General features: G+C 42.3%; 1 non-coding gene across 1 annotated transcript; it reads right to left on the bottom strand.

Moving 5' to 3' along the window:
• Nucleotides 1-14,944: 14,944 nt before the first annotated feature.
• LOC139313515 (U1 spliceosomal RNA) lies at nucleotides 14,945-15,108 on the bottom strand. The gene has a single exon (XR_011600119.1). It is a non-coding gene; the product is annotated as a U1 spliceosomal RNA (small nuclear RNA).
• Nucleotides 15,109-19,940: the final 4,832 nt, after the last annotated feature.

Raw genomic sequence — 19,940 nt, 5'->3', positions numbered from 1 at the left:
GTTTGAAACTTAGTGGGTCTTCCATCTAAGAAATCCTTACCTAATTTGTAAACGATGTCATTACTTCAGGTGCAACCCTAGATTCTAAAACACAGGCTTCTCAAAGAAATTCCAGCAATGGCATACGTGTTGGATTTATCACTGTTTTCTGATAGAACAAGTTGACTGGATTTACAGAATCAATAAAACCACAAAGGCTAAGTTCCCACAGCTCGCCAAGTGATTATTAGTATGGCTTAGGTCCGTGATGGTGAACCTGTGGCACACGTAGTCATGTCGGTGGGCACGCGAGCGTTGCCGTAGTCCCACTCCAGCGCGCATGCACGTACCGCTAGCTGATTTTCAGGCCTTCTGGTCCCACCGGAAGTCGGCAAACAGACCATTTCCGGCCTCCGGAGGGCCTCCAGGGGTGGGGGTGAGGCCGTTTTCGCCCTCCCCAGGCTCCAAGAAAGCCTCTGGAGCCTGGGGAAGGCAAAAAATGGGCTTACCAGGCCCACTGTGCCATCACGTGCCAAAAGCAGTGGGAGCGTTGGGAGGGAGGTCATGCGCGCATGCGCAGGGGGGGTGGGCCACATTGAATTATGGGTGTGAACACGCATGCGCGCACTCCCCCCCGCACTCCCCCCCACTTTTGGCATGCGACGGCAAAAAGGTTAGCCATCACTGGCTTAGGTATTGTGTGAAGCCAGTCATATTCTCTTTTTCCAAGTTACTGCATCTACTGGCTAAGGTAAGTAATTCTAGAATACTACAGGAATTGTCCTTCAATAAGTCAGTGGAAAGGGAGTAGCTAGTGATAATATAGTATATCAGTGGCATAATAGAAACCCCTAGCCAATAATTGCATTGCTGTCCTGAAACCTGAAAATCAGATCTAAGTTACTAGAGAAATTACATGTAGCTTAGGCATCCCTAAAACAGTGTTTTGTTAGGATGGTTAATAAACTATGGTTAAACTAATGAATAAGCCCAACATATGAACTCATTTATTGGCTCAGCTCTGATGTCATGTCAAATAATGGCTCAAACTAACCACAAAGGGTAGATTGGTTCTATTAGTTCTGATTCTTGATCCAAATTCCTTCCAAGCTGAGTGGGAGTCAAATCATAATTCATTTTATACATCATGTTTTCCAGTGTTTAAAATGCAAATAATGGATTAATCTGCCAAATTATATTTTCTTTCTTTTTTAACCAAATTACGATCAGCTTGACTATTTCCAACTTCTTTCTACTTAGCATCTTGATAAGGCAGATCAGACTTACTGTTTAAAACCTAAAAATGCTAAACTGCAAATATTACAATCACAGTTAGCAAACTCAGTTCAGACTACAATTTCCAATGTAGATTTGCTGGCTGGCTGCAATCTATTTCTGGTCAGGTCATGCCCAACTCTGATTAAAATCTGCTTAGCAAGGAGTAAAGTATAAAAATGGGCTTACCTCTTTAAGCATAAATAAACAAATATCTAATTTGGGGCACATTTTCATAATTCGGATGTATTACATGCCTTACAAAATCTAAGTAATTGAAAAGAATACCTAATTCCAAACAAAAATAAACTCCATAAGATATAACTTTGTTTTTATTTATATTATTTATTTAAATTTATTGACTGCCAACTCCAATGGATTCCATTTTTATAATAGAATTGAGGTTTTGGTTCAAAGAAGAGGATTATTGCACTGTTTTTTCTCTGCTGCATTCTGTTAGAGCATGACCAAACCATAAATATGAATCATTTATAGTTACAAGTAGTCCTCGACTTACAACAGTTCATTTGGTGACCGTTCAAAGTTATTACATCACTGAAAAATGTAATTTATGACCATTTTTCACACTTACGTCCATTGCAGCATCTCCATAGTTACATGATCAAAATTCAGACTGTTGGCAACTGTCTCATATTTATGACAGTTGCAGTGTCCCAGGATCATATGATAAACTTTTTATGACCTTCTGACCAGCAAAGTCAATGAGTAAACCAGATTCACTTAACAACCATGTTACTAACTTAACTGCAGTTATTTACTTAACAACTGTGGCAAGAAAGGTTGTAAAATGGGGCAAAACTCACTTAACAAATGTTTTTTTTTTTTTTTTTTAATTTGATTTATATGCCGCCCTTCTCCGGAGACTCAGGGCGGCTTACAGTGCATTAAGCAATAGCCTTCATACTTTTGTATATTTATACAAAGTCAGCTTATTGCCCCCACAAACTGGGTCCTCATTTAACCTACCTTAGAAAGGATGGAAGGCTGAGTCAACCTTGAGCCTTGGAGAGATTCGAACCAGCAGTAAATTGCAGGCAGCTGTGTTAATAACAGGGTGCTTTAAACCACTGTAGTACCAAGGCTTTATGTTTTGCTTAGCAACATAAATTTTGGGCTCAATTGTGGTCATATGTCGAGGACTATTTGTATTTTTTTCTTGTGAGCTGCCCAGAGTTATTGGAAATCAGGCAGTAAAAAAGTTAAATAAATAAGAACTATGTTTGCACTTTGTACTATGCTAATTACTTGTTTGGTTTTTGCTTTAGCTTTTCTATTCACCCATCCAAACATGGTTTATTGAATAAACCCTGTCTTAAACCATGACTTAGTCATGGGTCTTGGGAATAGAGTACAACTTTGAGAAGTCCTTTGATCCTTTTTAGGGCGGTGATTGCTAAAATGTAGCTGAAAATGTCTATTCAATATTTACTAAAAGAGTAAAAATTGTTAGGGAGAGACTTTCAGCGCCATGGTTAATTTGCCATCCCTCCTCATCTCTAGAAAAACCAGAAAAAGTCGTGAGAAATATTAAACCGTACAAAATAAAGAAAAGTGCCAGTTTCTATTCTCTATCTGGTTTTGCATAATTCTACATTAAAATGAATGAGAATGATATAAGATTCAGATTTTCTCATAGTTTTTTTTATTGCACACATCTTTATAAAGATCCTGTAATTTACTGGATAGCATGTTTCTCAACAGAAGAGTAGACTAGAACAAACAAATCAGGAACATCTAATTCATGGAGCAAGTGATCTAGTTTAGGAAGCACTGTTACTAATATTCTGAGCACTGAATCAAAAGTTGTTACCTGAAGAAAGAGTTGCTCTTTCTCTGGCACTGGTTTTTCAAAACATGGTGCATGCACTATATAGATGTACTGTATTCAGACAATGCAAAAGCCAAGGTCACAAAATGATTTTCAGGGTCACAGCTAAGCTTTGAGAGGGAAGGGGTATGTGGCCATCCTGTGTAGATTATTATAGAAAGGAAAAGAAAGCATTCTATTGTTACAGGTAGTCCCCAACCACAATTGAGCCCAAAATTTATGTTGCTAAGTGAGACAGTTAAGAGAGTTTTGCCTCATTTATGACCATTCTTGCCACAATTGTTAAGTGAATCACTGCAGCTGTTAAAATTAATAACAGTTGTTAAGTAAATCTGGCTTCCCCATTGACTTTGCTTGTCAAAAAATTGCAAAATTTTTTGTCCCTAGGACACTGCAGTCATCATAAATACGAGTCAGTTGCTGTGTGAAAAATGGCCATAAGTCACTTTTTAAAAAGTGCCATTGTAATTTTGAATGGTACTACATGAACTGTTGTAAGTCAAGGACTGCCAGTATTGCATTTATTTATTTAAGGACAAGGAGAGGAATCTTGTGGGACTTCCTCTTATGGACCAAAACTCACAGCTATCACGAAGGAGTGTGTGGATTTGCTGCTCTGACTTGAGTAGACTAATACCTTGAGCTGAATATGTAGCCATGCTGAAACTAGCGAACCATGTTTCAGTCCAGCATGCTCGCTAAACCCAAACCATGTTATCAGTATATAGTTCATTGCATCACACAAACTCAGGAAACTCGAGTTATTCGTTAGATTGGTTAAGAACATATGCAGTGCCCTGCTGGATCATACACTTAGCCCATCTAGTCTAGGAGTCTATTCTCACAGTGGCTAACCAACTGCATAAGAAAACTCACTAGTTTGCCAGGAAGGTGGCCTTAAGAGATAGGCACACTGCCATTGATGTCCAGGACTTTCATGAATTGGTCCAGTCCTTTTCTGAAGCCCAGCCAAGTTGGTAGCCAGGTTCACCATGGGCGGGTATATGACAACCGTAATTAAGATACATGTTGTGGGTTGCCTATTAGTCTACACTGGTTAACAAGTTACAATTAACTGTATAAATGCGTTTCACCAAAAGACAAATCATTTATAGACCCAATGTGTGAATTCACCCAAGACAAGACAAGACAAAAGATTATGGCTTAATGTGGTATGTTGATCTAGTCAATGAATAGCAGCTTGCTCATCAATTTGGAAGTATGCTAAGAACCACCTAGACCCATTCAGGAAGATTGGGATTTACCTGGGACCGAAACACAAGGTCAACAGCAGAAGATTCTAGAGCAGGAGTAGTAACCCGCCCCCACCCACAGGACTTAGCCAAACCAAGCTTCAGAAATGAGGACTTTTGTTGGTGCTTGAAATGAGAAAAGGGCTCTTCCAAGTAGGATCTCTTTCCCCTTCTTCCTATGAAGGTGAAGAAGCTGCTAGCTAAGACGGTCTCATTAGCATACCCACCTCTTCCAGGGTGAAACGGCTCCACTGAAAGTGCTTTTCATGAAGACTATGAAAATCCAGGCGCTGCAACGCAAATGCATTTATTCTGCAAACTCATTCACCTTCTTATGGGATAGGGATGCCATCTCCCAATTTCACCTGCCAGGCAGCTGAGAGAGCAGGCAGGACGCAGGGAGAGAGAGCACAGCCTCCCAGAATAGCTTTTCACCCATCTCTCCCCAGAGCTCTGAAGGGTGTTATTACCAATATCCTCTTCTATTAATTTACAAACCCCACCCCTGTGTTCTTCCTCTGGATGCCCAAATACCTTCAGGGGTCTGTTCAGGCTCTATTAAAAAACACCATTCTCGACTTAATGTTCTTAACTGAGGACAGATCTGTGCTTCCCGATCCTAAGCAACAATTCACGGTCAAGGGAAGTTCCGAAAAGGGAAAAACACCCAATGGATCACTTCAGGATCTTAAGAGAATTGCTCAGGTAGCCTAAGCACTAGATAACACGTCATTGTAGTTGCTTCGTTTCATTCAGGGGACCTCTAGAAGCCAGGATTTCCTCTCAGCCGCTCGCTAGCCTCCCAATTTTAGATCTCTTTTCCGATTTAATAGGAATGTACTGTTTCTTAAGGGGCTTGGGATTGATTGGACTGCAAGAAGAAAAAACGAACACTCGGGGAGAACTTGCTTGAGAAGGAGCCCCCACCCCCACCCCCACCCCGTTTGAATCCCTCTTCTTAAAAAGTGGGGAGGTGGTGTTTGTCCGCCCCCGCCAGGGCTCTCGACTGCTTTAAAACAATTGTCAAGGAAAACAGAAACCGCACGGAATCGTTCTGCCTTTGGGACCCGGGGGATTCCGAGCGGCGGCAGCTGCCGCAGGCAGGGCATGAAGGACGAGAGAATAAGGCGGGGGAAAAGTGATGGTGAAGCAAGGACTCCCAGGCTCCTCCTGGATCGGATCCGATCAACTCGGTGGGATCGTCTGGGGTTCCCCCCACGCTCCCCCCCCCACCCGCGCCAGGCGTCCCGCACGTCCCGCGCCCGCTTACCTGGCGGAGGAAAGCTCTCTGGAGGCAGAGGGGATCTGGAGAGCCGGGCTGGAGGGCGGCGGCGGCGGCGGATCCGACGGGGGTTCCCAGCCGTTTCCTCTCTTGCTTCCTCTCCGTCTCCGTCGGGGAGCAGGTGGCTGTTGAAGCCCTGGCGCTGATGTCACCAGGCTGCTGCTGCTGCTGTCTCCTCCCCAGCCCCATGCAGGAGGCAGAGGCGAAGGCAGGACGATGAATTATTTAAAGGTGCAGGAGCCTTGCAGGCAAAGGCGAGGGAGATCGCAAAGCGGGGGGGGGGAGTTGTACTCCCGTTGCCTAGTCCAGTTACCGCCCGCCTCCCCCTCTACCCAGAAATGGGGACACGGGGAGATCCCTCCGGCTAAGGAGCGAGTCGGGAGGGGGCAGAAAAGATCCTTAGTAATAGGGATTCCCACCCTCCCAGTCTTCCTACTCCAGGAGGTCACTAATGGGTAGATGTCACGCGGTTGGTTGCAGGCGGACGCACATCATCCTGGGTACCTTAATGCACCCTGGGGAACAAACAGCCCTGAGTTCTTTCTCTACAGCCCTCGGATGAAGACGCCGGCCCTCCCTCTCTCTCTCTCTCTCCCTCCCTCCTTCTCGCCCGCTCTCTGGGAAACCGCGAAGGCTGCGAGCGTACACGGGATCATCTCCGTGGATAGAAGTAAATCCTACCGCAGTCAAGAGGATTTATTCCAGCGGGAGGAAAGACGCTTTAGGTCGGGCAGTATTAATTGCGCCTTGCGGAGGGGGAAGTAAATCACACGAACTGAAAGAAATACCCTGCCCAGACCTCCGAGTCGGACTGAGTAACCTTGTCAACAAGCTACTCCAAGCTCACAGTGAGGGGCCCTAAGTAGGACACGCATTGGCCTCACCCCGCTTTTTATAACTCCTTGGGCAGGAGCAGTTCCAAAACGGACTATGGTCCTATAGTAATGATACTATACAACTGTAACGTATATGATATTATATACTCCCCTCCCACAAGAAAGCCCCGTTTGGCTGAATGCTTTTTTCTCTCTCCATACATTCAATTGCTGTGTAAGAGGGTGGCAGTGAGAGACGTAATGAGTATCTTGTTTCTTCCCCTTACTGTGTAGAGAATACATACGTGTCGATCACCTGGGCAATCAAATTGGTTGCTTTCCCTTTTTCAAATAAGCGTGGCTGGTACTCATCGCTGTTATTTCTTAGCTTCGGCTTTTAACAAATTCTGCCTATCTGACCAGATAGGATTATGTTGATACTTTAGGAGCATCAGATTTAGCCTGGCCACCAGAAGTACTGCAAAATGAGGAAAATTTTGTAAGAAGTTATTAAATGGTACGCCACCAGCACCAATGCCATCATTTTCCTCAGGGTTTTTTTTTTCTTCCTAACTTCCTAGTCTAGTCTAGGAATGGCAGGTTAAATTAAAATTGTCCTCTTTTTTTGTTTTTCTTTATTTAAAAAAAAACCTGAGAAATTCTATTTTTATTGACTTGAAAAGGGGTACTGTATTTTAAATCAAATTCAGAAAGTGTAGAATGGGGCAAATCTAGCTGAATTCAGAAAAGCCTTGTAGTCCTCGAGTTACTATCACTATTGAGCCCAAAATTTATGTTGCTAAGTGAAACATTTGTTAAATTAGTTCTGCCCCATTTTATGACTTTTCTTGCCATGGTTGTTAAGTGAATCATTGCATTTGTTAAGTTAGTAACACGGTTGCTTAGTGAATCTGGCTTCCCCATTGATTTTGCTTGTCCGAAGGTCACAAAAGGTGATCCCATCACTCCAGGACACTGCAACATCATAAATAGGAACCAGTTGCTAAGCATCTGAATTTTGATCATGTGACCATGGGGATGCTGCAATGGTCATAAGCAGGGGTGAAATCTACTTACCTTCCTTACCGGTTCGGAAGCGCAGAGTATGCTCTGTGCATGCATCACGTGCACGCACACACCTTCTGTGCATGTGCAAAACCTGTGCATGCGCAGAAGGTTAAAAAACATTACTTCCTGGTTAAAACCAGGAAGTAATGACACCTGGACGGCAATCGCTACCAGATCACCGAACCACAGGGAAAAATCGCTACTGGATCAGGCGATCCAGTCCAATCCGGGAGCATTTCACCCCTTGTCATAAGTTTAAAAAAACAATCATATATCACTTTTTTCAGTGCCGTTGTAACTTTGAACGATCACTAAATGAGTAGGGGACTACCTGTATAAGATCTTTTAAAAAAAAAGTTCTAGGGGATCACTGTCTTTTAAGTAAGTTGGGGTTGCTAAGCAAAATTGGGGTCCACTAGATCAGTGTTTCTCAATCTCAGCAGCTTTAAGATGTATGTGCTTAAACTCCCAGAATTCGCTGGCCAGCATGAGTGATGGTAGCAAAGAAGTAGAGATTATGTATCACTTTGCTGCCATCTATTGGCTGTCCAGACGTTTGCAACCTGGACTTAAGCAAAGCATCTAAGATTGGTTTTGCTGTTCACACTAACTGACTAAGTAGGGAACCTCTAACAGAAGAAAGACCTCCATCAAGATAATTCCAAAGCAGAATGACCTCAAAACAAACTAGCCTAAGGAAAATCAGTGGCAGCATCATAAGTTTAAGCAAAACAGCAGAAAGAGTAGGTGGGCTCACAAATGCATAAAGGCTGGATTATTACATACCTGAAGTAATGGAAAGGCTACCCAGTCAGTTGAAGAAAACATACGACCATTAAATCCATAACCTAAAATGGTCTGGAGCATTGCTAAAATGAAGGGCTAGCATAGAAAAAGATGTAAAAACGTGGGCTATTGAGGTGACAAAAGCTAGATGAAGGCTGCAAACAAATCAGATGATCACTAGATGGCAGCAAAGATATGTGTAAACTTGGCAGCCACCTAGTGTTCCTCTGGATTCTTGCTGCCCAAATCTGGGAACCCTACAAAAACTATAGACAACTATAGAATTGAGCAACTTCTGGTACACCATGCCAAACAGAAGCTGCTAGGGGAGATCTCCAAGCTCCCAGTCACTTGTAGACTTGTCTTAGAATGTATAAATTCAAAGTACATTCTTAATGATCTTAATATTGAAAAAGTAACTCAAAGATTTCGGAGCTATTCCAAAGTTGAAATATCAAAACGCTACCTACCCATAGTTGGGTTGCTAAATCATCTAAAAGGATTTATTGTTCTAACAGCCAATCAATCTGCAGCATTTTGTAATCAAGATCCACACTTGGCCAATGGTGTTGGAGGAGGCTGATTTTATATGTGCCTTTACAGGCATGATCTGATATTGCTTGTCTGCAGTTAGTCACTAGCAAAGGTAGCTCAAGAGACAAACTGGGTGTGGCTTCAATACTTAAAAGTTTCTTTTCCCATAGGCACATCTTTCCCTATACTGGGTTATCATCAGTGTGATTAACTACCTCTTGCCAGACCAAATCAGGATTATTTGCCCTATCAGGCAACAGAAGAAGGAGAAACAAAATGGAAAGAAGGAGGGGAAAATGCAATCATTTAATTTCTTTGAAATGGTTATTAGGCAGGTATGGGACAATAATCCCAAAGGTGCTTTTTTCAAGAGGCAACTGGACTTTCTGGTTTTTCTTGGAAAACATTTCGCTTCTCATCCAAGAAGCTTCTTCAGCTCTATGGGATAGTAACTTTGAACCAAGGGTGAAATCTAAATTTTTTTGCTACCGGTTCTGTGGGCATGGCTTAATTAGTGGGTGTGGCTTGGTGGTAAGGTGACTGGGTGGGCATGGCTTGTTGGTAAGGTGGGCGTGGCCAGGTCGATGTCACATCTTTGCCCTTTTTTAACCTACAAAACACAACATAACACAACTGGCTCACCCACAATGTAAAAGTAGCTGTGCTAGACCCAAAATGGCCCCTGGAACAAGCAGGAACCTCTCACAGCCATAAAAAGGCCAAAAAACCAACTTTCACACTTCACACACAACACAACACAACACAACACAACTGGCTCACCCACAATGTAAAAGCAGCTGTGCTAGACCCAAAATGGCCCCTGCAACAAGCAGGAACCTCACACAGCCACAAAAAGTCCAAAAGCCCACTTTCACACTTTACACACACAAAATTCCACATACAGCTTTGTGAGATTTTGTATGTTTGTGTAGTTAGAGTGAAACCCTACAGAAACACACAAAATCTCAGAGACCTGCACAAATTTTATTTTATTTTATTTTTACTTTTATATAAAAGCAGCTAAATTTAAAACTTCCTAAACTTTAAATGGCTAGATCTAAAAAAAGAACAACTAAAAAAAAAAAAAAACAATTAACTATTTTTTTTAAAGCTCCCAAAGGGGAAAAAAAACTTACCGGGACAAGGCAAGCCTGCAAGCAGGCAGGCAGGCAGGCAGAAAGAGCTGCTTACCGATGAGCTTGATTGCAGGCAGGGAGATTCAGTTGCTTGCTGATGCAATGGATTGCAGGGATTACAGCAAGCGAAGCAAAGCAGGCGTTGCAACCAGCAGCTAAGGTAAGCAAGCTGGAGGCTGGGGGGGAGAGGGGGAAAGGGATTTTTGCTACCAGTTCTCTGAACTGCCCGCCGCCATCGCTACCTACTCGCCCAAGCCGGTCCGAAACGGGAGCATTTCACACCTGATTTGAACCAAAGGGTAAGAGCTACACTCCAGATAAATATTGTTTAACCTTTCCTGCCCTGATATCCTCTAGGAATTGAGCAAGTGAGCTGGGAATGATGGGAGCTGTAGTCTACCTGGGAGGCAATAGGTAAGAAAAGACATTTCTCTGTATGCCGTCGTATCTGGTAAAGAGGCTTTAGTGGGGGGTGTTAAAGACATTAAATTTTTAGGATGTAGACTTGCCCTCTTGGTAATATCTCTCATGCTATATTTTGGAATCTTTCTGACGAAAGCTCACTTGGGCTATCTTTTAAGCAGTTTAATAGCAATTGAAATGTCAGCTAAATTTCATTTCTTTCTATGTTTACTTAACAGTAAGCCTTACAATGGGACTTATTTTGTGTGGTCACTCCCAGAATGTACCTATGGAACATTTTTTGCTTCTTATTAGATTTGACTGTGATTGTTTTAATTCTGGTTTGTTTTGTTTTAACTGATTTGATATGCTACCTGATGCATTGGCTTTTGTAAAGAATTGCAGTGCACAAATGCTAATTATAAAATAAATGCCTAACATTCTCCATTGTAGTTAATAAGTGTTACTAGAACTTTCAACACATTCAGAATGAAAACTAAGTTGTTAGTTTGGACCACATGGTTGCTTTGTAAAGAAATGAATAAATATCACTAGGATGATAAAACCAGCACATACAAAAACATGTTAAGCCTCTGAAATGTGAGATAGATAACCAGTTTATGTAGCATAATTAACCGAACTGAACCCAAACTCTTTTTTCCTTTTCTCAACAATAGCACTTAGACTTATATACCGTTTCACAGAGCTTTACAGCCCTCTCTAAGTGGTTTACAGAGTCAGCCTATTGCCCCCAACAATCTGGGTCCTCATTTTACCAACCTTGGAAGGATGGAAGGCTGAGTCAACCTTGAGCTGGTGGGACTAGAACTGCCAAACTGCTGGCAATTAGCCGTCAGCAGAAATAGCCTGCAGTACTGCACTCTAACCACTGCGCCACCTTCTTGCTCTCATTTTTGTGCTTTTGTAGCTGCCTCTTAACTACAATGGTTAAATGGTTGGAAAGTCAATTTTCTACCATTTCAAGAAATCAGATGGAATCTGATAGCACTTTTTCCAGCTAACAAATTGTATTCAAAAACATAACCTTTTTTGAACTGCAGTGTCAAATGAAGAAAGCTTTAATCTTTTGATAACATTTGTTGATCAGAAAAGGTACTCCCAGGTTTCTGATTTTTTTGCTGCCATAAACTAATGTGGCTCTACCCTTGTCAACCATTTTGAGACAACTAATTCATTCAAACTGTAGCCTAATTCTTAAAATATACTTCATGGTTTAAATGTAGGAGAACCTCAAAAACATCTCCAAACCGAAGAAAATTCCCACTTCCAATCTTGGCTTTGTTTTAATAAGTCATACATGGTTCTGCCCAGTGGTGAAATCCAGCAGGTTCTGACAGGTTCTGGAGAACTGGTAGTGGAAATTTTGAGCAGTTCAGAGAACCGGTAGCAGAAATTTTGAGTAGTTCGGAGAACCAGAAAATACCACCTCTGGCTGGCCCCAGAGTGGGGTGGGAATGGAGATTTTGCAATATCCTTCCCCCAGGAGTAGGGTGGGAATGGGGATTTTGCAGTATCCTTCCCCTGGAGTGGGGTGGGAATGGAGATTTTGCAGTATCCTTCCCCTGCCATGCCCATCAAGCCACCCCCACAGAACTGGTAGTAAAAAAAAATTGGATTTCACCACTGGTTCTGCCTACTTTGCATAATTGCTCAGCCTTCTGCATCTTTTGGTACCTTTCCAAAATTACAGGTAGCAACTGTGACCCCAAATTGCTCAATGCTATGTCTAAGTGAATTCTGAAGTGTGAAGGATTTCCTTTCATTTCCTGTGTCAGTTCCAGAGAAGGTTCCATTTTGGTGAGAGCCCCTCCCTCCCAAAAAAGTTACTGAATCGGTGCTATTCAGGAAACCTTACTTCCCAGTTCCTATCCTGTAAAGACAAGTCCCCAGTTGCTCAGTGGTGAAGAAATGATACTGCACATGCTCAGATGCACCCTTGGGTCCTGTAATATTACTGATATATTCTGTGCAGAGACCTGTCCTAGAAAATTATCTTGAAATCTTGCAATATGCAATCTTAACTTGAATTGAGCAATTCTTCCTTAGATGCTCCATTATTAGGAACAGATTCGCCTCTACATGTTCCTTTCTTCTGCTTTAAAGAGAATCATGCCTGGGTTGGAGATTTCACTTCAGGTAATGCAGTGTTCTCCCCGGGTAGGTAATTAAGTGCTTGGTGAGCATGTAATATTATACACGCTAATAAGGATTGAAATTGCCAGTTTGAGCAGAAATGGGGGAAAAAGCTGTGAATCTCAGGGGAGGCAAGGTAAAATAGCTGGGGCAATGTTAAAACAGCAGTCCAATTGCTGCAGGGCAGATGGTAAAAGGCACTTAGGTGTATTATCTTGCAAAGACCTGGGCAATGCAAATTGCTAGTATCACTCAGCAAACTAGGTTTTGTTAAATTGCAAAGAATACATACTGTCTCTTTCCATCCTGATTTCTGCTTACATTAGCCATCCAGACTAGAATCCGGCTGTAGTGCTGTACTTTTCAACGTGTAGTAAGGTTAAATGGCCATCATTCCATTTTCTCACTCTTCAGTTCCAACCTGACCATCAAGTAATGGCTTAGATGGGACAGGAAGTGATGGCGTGATTCTGGTATATAAGAATTTCATCTCATTGACTAGAAGCTTCATCAGATTTTCAGTATTACCATTAGATGGCCAGGATAATGTAAAGATACTGTTAGTGTATTGTCCACCCTACTGCCCCCCCGTTAGCTGTGGTGTTTTCTAGTGTTGTGGCTCCGTTGCCTGAGCCTGGGCTATCGACAGATACAGACTCTGAGAGTGAGGGAGAGGAGTTGGCAAGGCCTCCCTCTCCAGGACCCTCCTCTCTGGCAATGCCTCCGGAGGACACCGAAGGCCAAAATATAGGCTCAGAGCCAGGCACGTCCCCGCAGCCACAGGTGGACAGCGACGAAGAAGATAAGTGCTGGCTGGACCCTCGGCAGAGGCGCAGGGAGAAGCGTGCGCAGCAGAGGGGAAGGCGTGCCAGAGATTAGCTGAGTCACTGGACCACACCCCACCGGGTATAAATGTGGGTGTGGTGGCCGGTTCAGTTTGTGACGAGCAAAAACTGGAAATAATCCATGATCTCTGCGTTACTGGACTTTGCCTGCTTTATCGGACTGCATTTGGATTAATCCTTGTATTGTTGAAACTCTGCCTGTTTTATCAGAATGCTTGCAGTCTAATCTTTGTTTTGGGTGAGTAAAGTCTGAATTGGCAGCTAGCCACTGGGTTGCTGCCAGCTTTATCTTCAAAGAGTTTTGTCGTGTGGCTTATTAACTCCGGGCCGTCTGTGGGGGGTGGGGGGGTACGGGGACAGAACATCTAGCTTAGCATTGGACTATCCTGGGTTTATGTTGAGGAATTCAGTGGCCTTCCAGAGACTGCCAATCAGGGGTGGCTCAAAGGTTAATGTTTACTATGATGACTGTGGTCTTTTTTCAAGTGGTAACTAATGTTGCAAGATTCCCATTGAATATGCTATGCCATTTGTTTGGTGTTAATGGTCTGAGTGGAGGAGCTTTCTGCAAATCTTGTTGCCATAGGCAAAGTTGATTTTAATCTGACAAACACTACAGATCTCTGCAGGAATGGTGGAGTGGTTAATCAGTGTAGAATCTAATTAATTTGGTCAACCTGTAGAATAGAAATATTGATTAGGTGGGGTGACAATGCTATCAAGTCTGCTCAACATACCCTTCGGTCAGAATACTATCAAAAGGCTTCTTAAAAAAAGGATTTACATTTACTACTGTAGTTTCCTCTATTAATGTAATAATAGCATCCTTCCAACTGTCAGGCACAGAGCTTTGCACATACACTAAACAAGTTGCACACCACTTGATTAGCAAAGTAGATTAATTTTTTACCATTTCTTTTGTAACATAAACCAAAACTTTACTGGTGTCCAACATTTTCACAGAATTTACAATTTCCCTTTTTTCATCTTTTTTTCCAGAACACTAGCATTTAGGGCATTTGTTTCAATTTCATTCTGTGACACTGTAGAAATTTTTAAAATTCCAGCATTCATTTATTTAATTTTAATCTCAAATAATTTCTCCACTTATATTTTTAATCCTTTTTTTTTTTTGCAATTTATCTTTTAATATTTATGCCACCTGTCCTCTAGAATTCTCATACAGCCATGCAAGGAAGGAATAAAGGATCAGAATAAACTAAAGACTAAAGAACTGAAAAAGAACAGTAGATAATCCAATCAAGATACATTTCTTTCCATCTGAAATACCCAGCAACCCAGCCTCTTCTCTCTCCCCACCCCAAATCATAATCCCTTCCCCTTGGATGACAAAGATGCTGTAAAGTCTTCCTGCGTTTATTTTTTCACTTCCCAACTAAGTATACATTTAAATCTGCTACTTTCAACTCCCAGTGGAAATCCTATTTGATAAGGATAGCTTATAAAATCAGTAAACAAATACTGGAAAAGGTTGTACTGGGATAACAAATGAAACAACATGCACAAGAAACCAAGTTCTCTTTTCTGTCTTTGAACAAGCAAGATCAGGGGAAAGCGCGAACGCAGTCCCCCACTACCACAAATTATGCAGTCAAGTTTCCCACATTTGGGGAAATTGCAGGGGTCAGCACACCCAGAGTGCAATGGATGAGCCTCACCCTGGGAAAACCACCTTCATGATCATGGTGTCTCCTCTGCCAGGTAAGTATGAGTTAAGGGTGCATGGCTGCCTCCTTGCCCCTCCTTGCCTCTGCCCTCAACCCCATGGTGACTTTGCCCAAAGATTTCCAGCTAGCCCGCGAAGGCTCAGCTGAGATCCTGCCTCTCCCCATTTTGCTTGCACCGAGTGTTGGGTACTTTGCCAGCTCTGATTTGCACCCAATTTTTGATCCCACAATTCCTTCGCATGCAATCATTTGCATATCTATCTGCATCCTTTTGCAGTTGTCACACGCCTCTGACATGTAAGTAGACTTTCTATTTTTCTATATATTTTTCTATATTTCTCTATGTTTTCTATATTTCTCTAGATATTCTCTATTTTTCTATTCTGTATTTTTAATCCTTTTCACTGCACCGAATAGGATTCTTTTTTCATATTTCAAACTTCTTCTTTTCACATTTCTATCCAATTCGCTCTGCATTTACCCAGCTTTTTAAAACTTTAACTGTTCCTTGCTCAGTGGTGGGTTGCTACTGGTTTGCACCGGATCGGGCGAACCAGTAGCGGTGACGGCAGGAGGGTCTGCCCACCCGTCCGGATGCTTCTGTGCATGCGCAGAAGCGCCGCGCACGCACGCATGTACGAGCAGACCGGTAGCGACGGGATTTGGAACCCGCCCCTGTCCTTGCTCTCTCTAATTACATTTGCAACTGTATTTTTTTTCTATACCTATTATAGAATATCTTTCTCTCAGCTCTCTTTACAGCTATCATTCTCTTGAATATATTTTGTGTCATCCACAGGTTCTTCCACTTCAAAATACCACCCAGTTTTGCATGCATTCCAATAATGGAACTCAAGACGCTTCTGTAGTACTTTGTAGAATTACTTTTTTTTACTCTGTTTCAAGTAGTTTCTACATTCTCTTTCCTTACGTCTACTTTGCGTTCATTCTTTGTGGATATTATCCTCTAACGTGTCTTCATACAGGAATCACGTCTGCACCCTGCAAGTTATTCTATTTTCATTTCTTTCACTTGTTCCCTTTTCTTCAATGTCCATTTCCTCTCAAGATTATTTCTTGACGCAATGAAAAAAAAACGTCCCCCAATCAGAATTCTCATCACACTCATCACTATCATTAAGTGTTGTACCTTATGATTCTTGATGAACGTATCTTTTCTTTTATGTACACTGAGAGCGAATGCACCAAGACAAATTCCTTGTGTGTCCAATCACACTTGGCCAATAAAGAATTCTATTCTATTCTATTCTATTCTATTCTATTCTATTCTATTCTATTCTATTCTATTCTATTCTATTCTATTCTATTCTATTCTATTTTTATAACTGAATCAATCTTTCGTCATAAACCATGATATTAACCATGCTATTACATACCTTTGCCATGTGTACCTACGGTATGAACCAACTTAACTTTTTCTGGCTGTTTAGAAGCAGAAAACAATACCCTAATCAGGAATACCAAAGACAAAACCACACTCCCACCAATACTGGCAGGACAAGCTACTGTATATAAACAGGAAGAAAACCCCACAGTCATTAGCACTGATGATGTTACCTAGTTGGGTAATGAAATGTCTGCAAGCAAACAACCAAGCTGAGAGAGCACTAAGGACTTCTCAGTTAAAGCAAACCTTTATTTCTAAGCAGATACTTATCAGTCACCATTTTCATTAATTCTTAGGTCTCCAAATGGCTCAATCACTTTTTCTGTTCTCTCGCCCATTCCCATCTACTCATGTCGTCTAACTATATTTTCAGGATCACATACATTTAGAACATACTGCATTCCCTCCCCAACTCATTCTTATTTAGTGGTAACTATTCATTAGAGCACATCATGTGACTATCACCATCCTATGGATTTCTACTTTCATATACAATTGCAACAATCGTGATGACTTTCAGACTGACATTTTAGTTCTTTCATTCATAATTAAACAATTTCCCTTTATTCATTAGTTGTACACCTCACAATCTGGCTGCTTTCATTCAGATCAATTACACCCCTCCCCTTTCTCTTAGCTTCACAGATGTGAACATGTTTTTTGTTTCTCTTCTGTAATTTCATATGTTAATTCATATTCTTTACCATTTAATCCTCTTCCATTCCTAGCCACACTGTTCCATATGCTGTGATTGGGCCCACCATGAATCATTCTGGTTTTGATCAAGTGAAGTTTTCACATAGGCTGGTAACTCAGTCCCTTCTAAACAATGTTGTCATTCTATATCACACACAATATTCTCTACTAACAGAGAATACAGAATAACAGAGTTGAAAGGGACCTTAGAGCGGTGGTGGGTTCCTCCCGGTTCCGCCCGGTTCCACCGAGCCGGTAACGGTGACGATATAACGTCACCGAACTGGTTCTGCCCCCCCACCCCCCCACTCACTCCCCGCATTATTCTTACCTTTTATTTGGCCCCACCCCCAATCTATTGCTGCCTCCTGATTCCCAGCTGCTGGCTAGAGGGAAAAAAACTGTTTAAACTCTTGCCGCGGGGCTTCAAAGGGCCTCCCCTACAGCTGATCAGTGTTAAAAGAAAACAAATTAGTAGACCGGTGCCTGCAAAAATACATGAGTAGATCGGTGCCTGCAAAAATACAAGAGTAGATCAGTGCCTGCAAAAATAAATGGGTAGATCAGTGCCTGCAAAAATAAATGGGTAGATTGGTACAGCCTGGTAGACCAGTACCTCTGCTAAATCTTAAATAATTGTCACATGACTATCAAGCCATGCCCACAAAATAAGCCACGCCCACAGAACCGGTAGTAAAAAAATTTAGAACCCACCCCTGCCTTAGAGGTGGTCTTGTAGGAGACAGAGGGGTCAGTTTGGCCACATTTTGACTAGAATGCCACAAGTGGAAACTAAGCTGTTTTCCCCAGCATCCTTATGCTGTATTATACAAGTTAGGCTAATAATTATCTTACAATAAATATATTGTTGCCCACAGCCCATTAATTAAGGAGCACATGGAGTGTACAGAAACATTCTCAGCATGCAAGTGTGGTTTGCGGTTTACTCTATATATGCCATGTACAGAACACATTCAGAATTCAAGTGTAATTTACTCAGTAAACTATGGTTAAACAAATCATGAGTCAGGATGCTGCATAAATGCAGACATTATATCAAGTGCAATTTCCCAACACCCACATATAATAGCTTTTTTTTTTCATTTCTGATTTGAAATATCATAAAAGCGACTGAATTGTGTCCTGTGAAAATTATTATGTATAAAATCAGACACACATTTCAGATATTCAACAGAGATCTAGCTATAAAAATACTGAATGTCCCACTCTTCATGTTGTTGTTCTTATCGAATAGATGTAGGTTAAAAACAAACAGGGACAAACCAGATTGAATCATCCCCACTCCTCCCAAATTTGGGTTACAGTAGGAGAAGGGGAATTAAAGTTGCCTCTACTTATCTCTGTGCTTTTTTGATCTAGAACAAGGGTGTCAAACTCAAGGCCCATGTCCCGCATCTGGCCTGCAATGTGATCAGATCTGGCCCGTGGGGCTGTCCTGGTCTACCCAATGTGAAAAGGAAAGATCAGGCCAACGCAGCTTCGGCCTGGTCTACCCAATGCGAAGAGGAAAGATCAGGCCAGCATGGCTTTAGCCCAGTTTACCCAATGCAAAGAGGAAACATGCCAACAGTTTGGGGAGTGGCGTCAAGCTAGCCATGCCCTCCTAGTTGACCTCCCCAGCCCCCCCAGGTCAACCACAGCCCTGATGTGGCCCTCAATGAAATTGAGTTTGACACCCCTGATCTAGAAGTTCCTTCCATATGTACATACGCTAAATTACATTTTAGTAAGGAAAGGAAAAATATAGCTGCAAGCAACATCCTAATATATGATTTAACTCTTAGGTGTGTCTCCTAAACCTTCATATCAGAAGTAGAATTTTAAGGCCACAATTTCCCAACAAACCAACAAAATGGGATTTTCTTGCATCAGTTTTGGGATAAAGGAGAAATTAGTCCCGTCTCCCCCTCTCCCCACCATTCCACTGAGGAAGCAAAGGAGGGAAGTTCCATAGTCCTGTTGTGATCTAGGTTTCCTGACTAGTAGTCCCAAAAACCTCTTTTATTGAGTCCCAATTACTTGCAAAAGTCCTTCGGGAGAAGTCCTTCAGGAATAATCACCAACTTTTATCTCCCTTGACATGCTGCCAAAGACCTACTTGGCAAAGCTGCACGGACTGGGAACAGAATTAACAACGTTGTTTCCTGCAAAGGGCCTACATGCTTTTGCTCCTCTTTTAAGCCTTATGGGAGGGGCCAATCATCTCCAGGCCTTACTCCCGAGCGTCCCTTTAGTTTTAACTGTTCTTGCCTTCTGGCAGTTCTGCGCATGCGCGCACTAGGAACAGGCTCCTCCTGTTCCTCTGCCTCTCTGATGTCCAACTCTGGAGGCTCCGGAGTCCGCGCATCACTCCCAGATGGCCCTGGCCCCATCTCTGCCTCTGACGCAGAGCCCTCATCTGAGCCTTCCCCAGACTCCAGGACTGGCCCATGTTCCTCCCCAGCCTTCTCACTGTCCGACTCCGCTGCTAGTTCTGGCAGACGAGGGTCCTGCTTGCTCTATCTATCTATCTATCTATCTATCTATCTATCTATCTTCTATGCCATCCATCTTGTAAAGCAACTCTAGGCCGCTTACAGCTGGCTATTCAGTAAAAATATCATATAAAACATTAGAACAATAAAAACCATAATTTAAAATTCAGTTGATGAAGATGGAGAGTAAGGGAGCAAAATGTACATGGGGAAGGAGATGGGGTCAGTCTAATCCATTAACCACCTCCAAGATATCTCCTCCCCATTGGGGCCCC

The sequence above is a fragment of the Pituophis catenifer genome, unplaced genomic scaffold (genome assembly GCF_029215685.1).
Source record: "Pituophis catenifer annectens isolate HBS135680 unplaced genomic scaffold, rPitCat1.0.hap2 SCAF_2, whole genome shotgun sequence".
NCBI lineage: Eukaryota > Metazoa > Chordata > Lepidosauria > Squamata > Colubridae > Pituophis > Pituophis catenifer.
Note: the sequence above shows the minus strand (reverse complement) of the source record. Positions and strands in the feature narration are given on the sequence as shown.